Source organism: Vicia villosa, unplaced genomic scaffold (genome assembly GCF_029867415.1).
Source record: "Vicia villosa cultivar HV-30 ecotype Madison, WI unplaced genomic scaffold, Vvil1.0 ctg.000283F_1_1, whole genome shotgun sequence".
NCBI lineage: Eukaryota > Viridiplantae > Streptophyta > Magnoliopsida > Fabales > Fabaceae > Vicia > Vicia villosa.
Window position 1 is genome coordinate 545,488 of NW_026705121.1, and position 12,453 is coordinate 557,940.

Here is a 12,453-nt window from a genome sequence, read left to right on the forward strand (position 1 = left end):
CCTATATCAACACATTGATCTTGAAGGAAAAACCCTCACAGTTTTTCCGAATGAAACCCCAAAGGTCTTTAACCCAATACACTGGTTACACCAACCTAAATTGGACGTTATCAACCTAGTCTAGATAGCACCCAAGAAAAAAATGATTATGTGTAGTTTGCTTGTGTGTATTCTGTCATACCCCAAAATTTGCCCATCTTATTCCTCTTAATGCAAACTCACATCAAAGTTCAAAGTTCAAAGACACCCCTCCTAAACAAATGCTCAAGAAACTAGGGTTTGTGGTTTCTTGAAGAAAATCAATGAAGGAGTTTTCTGAGACCCCGAGCATCATTGTTTTACTTTTCCAGATTATCAGTTGGTACCTACTATGGAGGAGTTTTCTGACATACTTGGACTCTCTATCCGAGATCAGATCCCGTTCACTGGTTTGGAAGAAATTCCAAAATTGGAAGTTATTGCTTCTGCTTTACATCTTAAGAAGTTTGATATTGAAGGTCATTGGGAAACCAGAAGTGGAGTCAAAGGATTCCTCGCTAAGTTCTTATTCGGAAAAGCTCGCATGTTTTTGAAGACCATGAGTTATCAAGCCTTTGAAGACATATTAGCTTTACTCATTTATGGTTTAGTGCTATTCCCTAATGCTGATCAGTTCATAGATGTACATGCCATAAAGATATTTCTGACATGCAACCCGGTGCCTACTTTGCTTGGAGACATCCTACACTCTCTTCACACTCGTACTATGAAGAAACGAGGGACTCTTATGTGTTGCATACCTTTGCTATCTAAATGGTTTATTTCACATTTTCCTCGCTCAGTAATGAGGAACGACCAAAGGCTGAAATGGCATAAGAGAATAATGTCACTTTCTCACTCTGATATCCGTTGGCTTTCCTTATCCAAGGAGGATGTTACTATCATCGACCGCTGTGGACAATATCCCAATATGCCTTTACTTGGCATACGAGGGGGTATTACTTATAATCCTTGCTTGGCCTTACGTCAGTTTGGTTACGCTCGAAGAGACGGTCCTCATCAGATGCTTATAAAAGGGGTTGTGTTTGATTATGAAGATGATGCTCAGAATCACCGCCGGAACTTTGTACGAGCATGGAATATGGTGAACAGAATTGATAGCAAGAGCTTGGGGCAAAGGAACTCCATTCCATTTAGGACCTTACTTCAGATGGGTGCGCACTCGTGCTCAACGCCTCATCATACCTTATCCATATGTCCGACCTGTGATTGTGGAACCCGATTGCGAGGAAAAAGTTCCTCAAGTTATTGCTCATCCAGACATGCCAACCGACATCGAAGAGTTAAAGAGATCTTGGATTCAACTAAAAGAAGAAAGAGATACTTTTGAAGCTCAATTTCGCGCTAAAGAGAAGAAAGTATTAGAGCTCACAAAACTACTTCATGCGGAGCAAGGCATCAACAACTTCATTGGTTCAAAAAGGAAGCGTCCATGGGAGACTTGAAGACTTTTGTTTTTATCTTTATTATTATTCTATTCCTAGTTTTATGATTTTATTTTATTTCTAGTTTTATGCTTTCATTATTGTAAAAGAGAATAATAAAAGAATTTACAATTTTTTTCCTTAAGCATTATTAATAAAGTTTCTTTTTGTTTGGTTTTAAACAAATTTGAATTCCAAGGTCCTCGAAAACATTGCATACGCATAATCATATCATTCATAAACATTACATCACAAGTTTTTATGAAGCAAATACCTCATCTTTCCGCTGTTTATTTCAGTGAGAAAAATGGATCTTGAACAATCTGTCAAAAATCTCCAAGCTCAGAATGCTGAATTCCAAGCTTTGATCCTGAATTTGTCCAAGGGGCAAGACAAGCTGAAATCCCTCTTGACTAAGAAGAATAAAGCTAAGAAACTCAAAGGTGTTCTCAACTTGGGAAAAAGATTCAAGGGTCCTCCCAGAAAGGCAGAAGAAATTCTCAAAAACGAGGAAGAAGAAGAAGATGATGACATCAGTGTCAAGAACAATGCGGGAAGTAATGTAGGCTCTGATGGTCAAGATGAAGAAGAAGAGGACTATCCTCAAGACGAGGACGATTCTGATGAGAAGTATAGGCTACTAGAAGAGCGTCTGAGAAACATGGAAATTTAGAAGGTACCTGGGTTAGATTTTGAAGAGCTAGGACTCATTCCTGGGGTCGTTATTCCTCCAAAATTCAAGACTCCCGCCTTTGCTAAGTATGACGGAGTCTCCTGTCCCAAGATGCACCTGAGATCGTATGTGAGGAAAATCCAACCTCATACTGGAGACAAGAGACTGTGGATTCATTTCTTCCAAGAGAGTTTGTCTGGGACTAAACTAGAGTGGTATTATCAGCTGGAGAATGCCAATATTCGCACTTGGGAAGACATGGCTGCTGCTTTCTACAAGCAATATCAATACAATGCTGACCTTGCACCGACTCGCATGCAATTATAAAGCATGTCTATGGGACCTAAGGAAAGTTTCAAGGAGTATGCGCAGAAGTGGAGAGATCTAGCTGGAAGAGTCCAACCCTCCTTGACTGATAGGGAGTTGGTGGACATGTTCATGGGCACGCTAACTGGGTCGTTCTATAGTCACTTGCTGGGTAGTTCCTCATCTGGTTTCATTGATCTCATATTGACTGGGGAACGTGTGGAGAATGGTATTCGAAGCGGGAAGATTCAAGTAGGTACATCTTCTGGTACTGCAAAGAAGCCCTGTCATGGAAGAAACGAGTCTAATGTTGTTCATAGTCAGAGGGGCCGTAATAAGAATGATCAGAACCAATCTGTTGGAGCTGTTCTCATCTCTACACCAACACCTCAACAAGCTCCTAGACAAGGGTATCAGCGTAGGTCAGACACACCTAGAAGGCAATTCACTAAATCCAACATGCCTTTATCTCAAGCCCTGCAACATCTGTTGAAGGCCAATCTGATCACCATAAGAGATCCTCCGAAGAACGTCACCACTACATCTCCAAACTATGATCCTAATGCAAAATGTGTGTACCACTCTAATAGCCCTGGACACAGTGCTGATAATTGCTGGGCATTGAAAAATAAGATCCAAGACATGATAGATGCTGGTGAAATTGAGTTTGACCCGCCAGAAACCCCTAATGTCATTACTGCTCCTATGCCAAAGCATGAAAAAACTGTTAACGCTATCATAGACCCAGTCCATGTTTATGACGTGAGAGATATGTCAACTCCTCTCCTTGACATCAAGAGAAAGCTGCTGCAAGATGGTTTATTTCTAGGTTGCGACCCAGGCTGTTAGTACTGTGCATCCCAACCCAATGGTTGTGAGAATCTGAAAAGAGGTATTCAATGCTGGATGGATCGTGGCACTATCAAATTTGAGAAGATTCTTTCTATTAAGAATTTGTGCGAAGGTTTCTCCTGTAGCTTGAAAATTGAAGATGTATCCGTAATTTCCAAAGCTCCGCTGAAGATCCCTACTAAGGCTCCTTTCAAGATTTCTGCTGAGCCCCGCGTGGCTCCTATTATCATCACTAAGCCTGGTCCAGTTCCATATTCTTCTAACAAGGCTATCCTGTGGAACTATGGTGCCGAGGTCTATATTCAAGGAGTTAAGCAAGAACTCATAGCTGACAAAGTTTCTGAAGATGCCAATCCCGATGTGGGTAATATTGCCGGAACTAGTAAAGTGATAAGAAGTGGAAGAGTGTTTTCTCCAAAGATCTCTCCAAACACTGCTTCACCTGCTTCTATTCCTAATCACAATGCTGATACTCGAGGTAAAGGTCCATTGCATGAACCTGTCCAGACACCAGTTGAGACCGTTACTGAAAATCCAGCTCCTGAAGAAGCCAATGAATTCTTAAAGATCATCCGCAAGAGTGATTATGACATTGTTGAACAGATGGGGCATACTCCTTCTAAGATTTCTATGCTGTCACTCCTGAGTTGTTCCAAGACTCACGCTAAGGCAATGATGAAGTTCCTAGAGGCTGCCCATGTGCCTCAAGAGATTCCCGTCACCCAACTCGAGAATTGTATCGCAAATCTGACAACACACAATTACCTTGGGTTTTCTGATGCTGATTTGAGTCCTAGTGGAAAGAATCATAACAAGGCGCTACACATCTCCATTGAATGTGGGGGCACCACTCTGGCCCATGTACTGGTCGACAATGGCTCGTCTCTGAATGTACTACCCAAGTTTGTGCTGGACAAACTCAACCCTGAAGGAATCGTGCTAAAATCCAGTGATGTGATAGTAAAAGCTTTCGATGGTTCAATGAGTACTGTATATGGCAAAGTTGAGCTCCCGATCAAAGTAGGTTCCCAGACTTTCAACACTGTGTTCTATGTGATGGACATTCATCCTGCTTACTCCTGTCTACTTGGGCGTCCTTGGATACATGGGGAAAATGCTGTGACATCGACTCTCCATCATAAACTGAAATATCCGGCGAAAGGCAAGATTGTCACTGTGTATGGCGAGGTAGAATATGTGGTGAGCTTCATAGATGAGACCAAGTATGTTGAATTCACTAGAGAAACTTTTGAAACTCCCCGTCAAGCGTTTGAATTGGTCCCTCAAGTGGATCCTGAGACCAAACCCATCAATGTTGTTCCCAAAGTTACTAGGATTCCTCCTACGATGGCTTCTCTGAAAGATGCTAAGGCTGTGGTAGAAGAAGGTGGCTGCACTATCTAGGGGCAACTACCTGACATTCCGTACAAATCCAACAAATGGGGTTTAGGCTGCACTGCTAAAGATCAGAGTGGAGAAGGACATCCTCATCCAGAAGGTTTGAAGTAGCATTTCATCAGCAAAGGAGTCAACGCCGTTGAAGAAGATGAAGATAATTGCAACCTAGACAAGTGGATCTTTCCTACATCAGACAAAGGGCTGGACAACTGGAAGACTGAAGACATTGTCTTTATCTCCTATAGTTAGGAGTAATTTCCGTTCTTAGTTTTGTTTTGCTTTCCTTTATGTTTTTCAATTTTAAATTTTGTACTTCAATAAACAATAAACTCTAAAGCCGTGTGTCTTGCCCGAGGCACAATGGTCCATTGTTAGGGCTTGTCATTTCATAAGCATATTTTCATTCAATAAAGCATTGGATGTTTCGTATTCAAATTGTGTGTTCGCTTTTATTTTTCTTTACTTTTATATCTATGTGTTCTTACCCACACCCACATAATACACTGCAGATCCATATCCACTCTGGATCCTGTTGATAACGACTCTGCTATTGCTAAATACGACTTTGAAAATCCGATCTACCAAGCTGAGGACAAAGGTGAGGAAGATTGCGAAGTTCCCAGAGAACTTGCCAGATTACTAGAGCAAGAAGAAAAGACTACACCGCCGCACGAAGAGCCAATTGAGGTGGTGAATATAGGTACTGACAAAGAAAAGAAAGAAATCAAGATAGGGGACGAATTAGAGGATGTTGTCAAACAGAGGTTAATTCAGATGTTATGAGACAATGTCGAGATCTTTGCTTGGTCCTACGAAGATATGCCTAGGCTCGATACTGATATTGTGGTTCATCATCTACCTATCAAAGAAAACAGTCCTCCGGTTAAACAGAAGTTACGAAGAAGTAGACTTGACATGGCTCAGAAAATCAAAGAGGAGGTTGAGAAACAGTTTAACGCCGATTTCTTGAAAGTTGTAAGTTATCCACCATGGATCGCCAATATAGTACCGGTACCCAAGAAGGACGGAAAGGTCAGAATGTGTGTAGACTACAGAGATTTTAATCGAGCAAATCCCAAAGATGATTTCCCGCTACCACATATTGACATCCTAGTTGATAGTACTGCGCAATGCAAAGTGTTCTCCTTCATGGATGGATTCTCGGGTTATAATCAGATTAAGATGGCACCCGAAGACATGGAAAGACAACTTTCACTACTCCTTGGGGCACTTTCTGTTACAAGGTCATGCCATTTGGGTTGAAGAACGCAAGGGCAACGTATCAGCGTGTGATGTAACACCCGTATAATTTTAATTTTTAATTTAATTTGAATATTAGATTAATAATTATTATTATTATGGATTTTATGAAAATAAGAGGAAAATGATGGTTAATGGCATTTGGGCCATGTGTGAGATTAGTAAGAAGAGGGGAGTGTGGTGCAGTAAAGCCCTTACTAATTTAATATTATTTTTCATAAAATAATTAGAATTGGAGAATTGGGAAAGAAAGAACGTGAGAGAACAGAAGTTGGAACAAGGAACGTGAAGGAGAACCGTAGAGGGAGAGACCAAGAACCAAGATTCTATCTGAGGTAAGGGGAGACTCTCCGTTTAATCTCTTTTATCGTATTATAGGTGATAGTATGGATTAGGAGTATGATTTGATCCATTGATTCTATATTCTGAATATTCATCTGTGTTCATCATTAAAATTGAACTGTTAATCCCTAATAGCTGATAGATTTAGGGTATGATGGATAGAATTGGTAGGGAATCATATACTATGGTTATGGATGAATTCGTATGCTGTTTAGATGTGCTTTTCTCTGGTTTTTGGACTCAAAATCGTGGACTGGTGTGAGTAAAAACGAATGGGTTTTGGACTGTTACGAATTCTGCAGGTTCTGGGCATTTTCTAGTGTTTCGCGTATGAAACAGTGCCATACGCGTATGGGATGGGGTCATACGCGTATGGGGGACACTCCCAATGGGCTATACGCGTATGATACGCAGTTGCCCTGTCCCAAACACCATGTACTGGTGTTTTGCGTATGAGAGCGTATGAGGATGTTCATACGCGTATGGGAAATTGGAAAGAGGAAAATTATTCTGGTGATACGCGTATGGCTATACTGATACGTGTATGAGGTTGATTGTAGGCAAAATTTGGTTCTGTTGAGATGCGTATGATACGCGTATGAGGCAAGGGGATACGCGTATGGACCCTATGATACGCGTATGGCTTCCTGTATGTGAAATTTCTGTTTTGTGATTTTTCCTTGTGATGTGATTCTGTGGTTTACTGATGATTGATTGTATTGAATGATGTAATGTATATATGAACATGCTTAGTATTGATGATGATGATGAGATGAGTATATATGATGCTACTCATAGAATGATGATGATGAAAGTATGTTATATATATGTTGCATGCATTCATAAACATGGGCTGAATCCTATATGATGAGAGGATTCAGCGAGGGGCAGAATTCCCATTGTGTGGAATTTGTGCTGGCAGGGCCGTATCTGGATGATGATAGATCGGTCGGTGGATGATTTCCACTGGTGATGATTGGTACCACATGCATAGTGTCAGTTTCATACATGTGCATGATTTGTTTATAGCATGATGATAGATGATACATGTTGACTGTTTGTTTATCTGTGGATGTATGAATGATTAAATTGTCTGAGTATGAAACAATTGGGTGAATGATATAACTATGATATGTTATTATTTATGATGCAATAACATTGGTTAACTGTGATGAGACTCACCCTTACTTGTTGTCATTTTCAGATTGAGGGTAGCGGCGCGACTTGGTGAGGATTAGCTCATAAGTCGGTTATTAGTTATTGTGTCGGTGTCATGCTCTGATAGATGTAACACTGGGAACGCTTGTTTTTAGAGTTCTGATTATAACTCTATTTGTATTTGTTTATGATGTTTGAAGTCTGATACATTATTGATGAATGTTGACTTGATGGATTAATTCCGCTGTGTAAACATGTTTTGCTTAATGAGTTATAATTACAGATGTTTTCAGTGGATGCATGATATGTACCGACGTGTGTTTTCTTCATTTTATGAATTGTGACACCTCTTGCATGTTTACTCTGATTAATAATTGTCTATTTGCCGCGGGTTATTAGAGGGGTGTTACATGTGATGGTAGCTCTGTTCCATGATATGATTCACAAAGAAATAGAGGTCTATGTTGATGATATGATTGCGAAGTCCAACATTAAAGAAGAACATCTGGTCCACCTGCAGAAGTTGTTTGATAGGTTGAAGAAATACATGCTGAGACTGAATCCAAATAAGTGTACTTTTGGTGTGAGGTCTGGTAAGCTACTAGGTTTCGTTGTTAGCAGCAAAGGTATTGAAGTCGATCCTGCGAAAGTAAAAGCCATACAAGAAATGCCGGTTCCACGGAATGAGAAAGAAGTTAGAGGATTCTTGGGACATTTGAACTACATCGCCAGGTTTATTTCCCATCTGACCGCTACTTGTGAGCCAATCTTCAAGTTACTAAGAAAAAGATCAAGCAATGAAATGGAATGACCAATGCCAAGAAGCTTTTGACAAGATCAAGAAATACCTTCAAGAACCTCCAATTATGATACCACCAGTTGAAGGAAGACCTCTAATAATGTACTTAACAGTATTGGAAAACTCAATGGGGTGTGTACTGGGGCAACATGATGAGTCTGGTCGAAAAGAGCATGCGATATACTACCTTAGCAAAAAGTTTACCGATTGTGAAACAAGATACTCACTGCTCGAGAAAAATTGTTGTGCTTTGGCATGGGCTACTTGCCGACTGAGACAGTATATGTTGAACCATACCACTTTATTGATCTCTAGAATGGATCCTATCAAGTACGTGTTTGAGAAACCCGCTCTCTCTGGATGAATAGCAAGATGGCAAATGATACTAACAGAATATGACATTCAGTATACGACACAGAAAGCGATCAAGGGAAGTGTGTTGGCAGACCACATGGCCCAACAAGCAGTGGACGATTATCAATCTATGAGTTTTGAATTCCCAGACGAGGATGTTATGCTTGTTACTGATTATAAACAACCTGGTCCGGATGAAGGACCTGAGCCAGGATCCCGATGGACAATGGTTTTTGACGGAGCTTCGAACGCACTTGGTAATGGTATTGGCGCTGTGATTATCTCTCCTGCAGGTGGACACACCCCGTTCACAGCAAGACTCTATTTCAATTGTACCAACAATATGGCTGAGTATGAAGCGTGTATCTTGGGTCTCAGAGCTGCTATCGACCTAAGAATCAAATTCATGGAAGTATATGGGGATTTAGCCCTAGTAATTAGTCAGATCAAAGGAGAATGGGACACGAAGCATGCTAATCTCATGCCTTACAAGGATTTGGTGTTATCTTTGATTCCTCATTTCGAAGAGATTACTTTTGAACATATCCCCCGAGAGGAGAATCAGTTGGCAGACGCATTAGCTACTATGTCATCCATGTTCAAAGTCGGATGGGACAATGAGGCTCCTATAGTTATTATTGAAAGACATGACGAACCGACATACTGTTACGAGATAGTTACTGACGAGGCCGAAGAAAAGCCATGGTTTCATGAAGAAGATATCTCGAAGCTCAGGAACACCCTGAAGGGGCATCTGTCAATAACAAGAAGTTCCTAAGGAGGTTCGCATCCAAGTTCTTTCTGAGCAACGGAACTTTATATAAGCGCAATCATGATTCAACCCTGCTTTGTTGTGTGAACAAGAAGGAAGCAGAAGAGATTATGGAAGACATACATGAAGGTATCTTTGGAACTCACTCTAGTGGACATACTATGGCTAAAAAGATCTTGAGAGCAGGTTACTACTGGTCCACTATGGAAACCGACTGCCATCAGCATTCCCGAACTTGTGACAAGTGCCAGATCTATGCCGACAAAGTACACGTGCCTCCAATTCCATTGAATGTTCTGACTGCTCCTTGGCCTTTCGCAATGTGGGGCATTGATATGATCGGGGAAATCAAACCTACTGCTTCCAATGGACATCGTTTCATCCTTGTGGCCATTGATTACTTCACCAAATGGGTAGAAACTGCTTCATTCGCCTCCGTTACTAAGAATGTGGTGGCTCGATTCATTAAGCACAACCTTATTTGTCGATATGGCATCCCCGAAAGGAATATCACAGACAACGGTACCAACCTGAACAATAAGATGATTACCGAACTCTGCACGCAGTTCAAGATCAAACACCACCACTCTTCTCCCTATAGACCAAAGATGAATGGTGCAGTAGAGGCTGCCAACAAGAACATAAAGAAGATTTTACAGAAGATGACTGTTACTTACAAGGATTGGCATGAGATGTTACCATTTGCTCTGCATGGTTACCGCACTTCGGCACGCACTTCAACTGGGGAAACCCCGTTCTCACTAGTCTACGGCATGAAAGCAGTATTACTGATTGAAGTTCAGATTCCATCTCTAAGAATTATGAAGGATGCAGAGTTAGGTAAAGATGAATGGATTCAGACTCGACTAGACCAGATAAACCTGATTGATGAGAAGAGACTTGCGGCTATTTGTCATGGACAATTATATCAGAAACGTATGATCAAGGCATTTAACAAGAGAGTTAAGCAACAAGCGTACCAGACCGCTGACTTGGTTATAAAGAGAATTATTCTACCACAAGGAGATCCTAGGGGAAGTGGACGCCCACATATGAAGGACCATTCGTAATCAAGAAGATATTCACTGGAGGAGCAATGATACTCACTACCATGGATGGCGAAGACTTCCCACATCCTGTGAACGCAGACATAGTCAAAAAATACTACGCATAAATACGACCCGCTAGGTCGACGTACCTAGGCAAAAGTAAGGGCATCCCGACTAACCAAAAGGGTTCGGGCAAAAGTTAGGGATGAAAACCCGAAAGGGCATCCCGGCAAGTTGAAAACCCGAAAGGGCGACTTGTGCAAAAAAGGGTATCCTGATAGGATGAAAACCTGAAAGGGAAGCCTAGGCAAAAGTTAAGGATTAAAGCGTACGACTATGTCTTGTTCAGATCATCCATCATTAAGTTCCATCAACAATATCAAGTTCAAAAGGCATGGACCTGTTCAATCATATTTCTCCAACAAGCAAGGGATGAGATACTCGAAGACGTATTAGCAATAGCAGAATTGAAACTCAATAGGATTGTTTCCACATAGCTATTTTCCCTTTTGATTTACTTTTGTACCTTTTCTAAAAACACACAAATGTTCTCTTATTACTTTTCCTATTCACGACTTTTTCTTAATACAAGTTATCTTTCTTTCTATTTTTCTGAGTTTTTCTCTTTCTCGAATATGCAAACGTCCAATGATAATTTTGAGTGAACATATGCATATGAACATGATTATCATTTATCTTTTCTTTTGCAAAATATCCTATGATTAATAAAAAGATAGGAAAGGAAAATAGACAATGTCTAAAGCAATCCGGAAGTCCTCCCTCCGAGTCAATAATCTAGAGGAATCCCCACAGAGTAATCCTTAAGAAGATATCTTCAAATACTCCCAACTAAAGACTTAGCTCCTCAACGGAATTCACGCCTTCAACACTGCCGGTTCTCCAACACTTTGCTCTCCTCAAGCACGGTTTATTAGTATCTTTTATCCCCAGTCAGGGTACATCAAGTTACTGTTCATCCCCAAGCAGAAGTCATAAATCCCCAGCTGTATACTTCACATGATATGAATCAAGATCATACATCGCATACATATCCATACATTTGCACATGGTGTCTCATGATAAACTCATGCATAACATACAAAGTTTCTCATTTATTTTGAGGGACTCATTACATAATACATGCATCATGACATTGCATAAAAATTGCTATACCTATTGCAGAATAAAGGTACAGACAAATGAACGAAATCTCCAACTTTCCAAGATCTAATTCAGTTACTACGAATGGTACTGACACGGTCGACTCTCAGAGATCTAATTCCATCATCACGAACGGTGTAGACACGATCATCTTTCCAAGATCTAATTCAGTTGCTACAAACAGTACTGACACGATAAACCTTTAAGGATCTAATTCTATCATCACGAACGGTGTGGACACGATCAACTATTTCCTAAGTCTAATTCAGTTACTACAAACGGTACTAACACGATCAACCTTTAAGGATCTAATTCTATCATCACAAACGGTGTGGACACGATCAACTATTTCCTAAGTCTAATTCAGTTACTACGAACGGTGATGACACAACCAACTCTCAAAGATCTAATTCATCTACTACGAATAGTAATGACACTATCAACATTCAAACAACTACTTATCAAACACTTCAGACATAGTGTAATGCATGCTCATCTGGGTGGCATCTCTAAGCCCATCCCCCGAGGGTACAAATTTTTGGGTACTCTAGTGTTCAATCATCTTCCACCTTCAGATACCGATTGGCATACAAACCACTCTACATCTTCAGGTTTAAGAAAATTGAACAGAGTCAGCTGTCATACCCCAAAATTTGCCCATCTTATTTCTCTTAATGCAAACTCACATCAAAGTTCAAAAGTTCAAAGACACCCCTCCTAAACAAAGGCTCGAGAAACTAGGGTTTGTGGTTTCCTGAAGAAAATCAATGAAACAAAGGCTCGAAGGCATCTCATATGGCTTATGAGGTTCCAAGCTATCTCCATGGCAAAATTCAGGCGTCAATTCAAGGGATTGGTCACTCAGT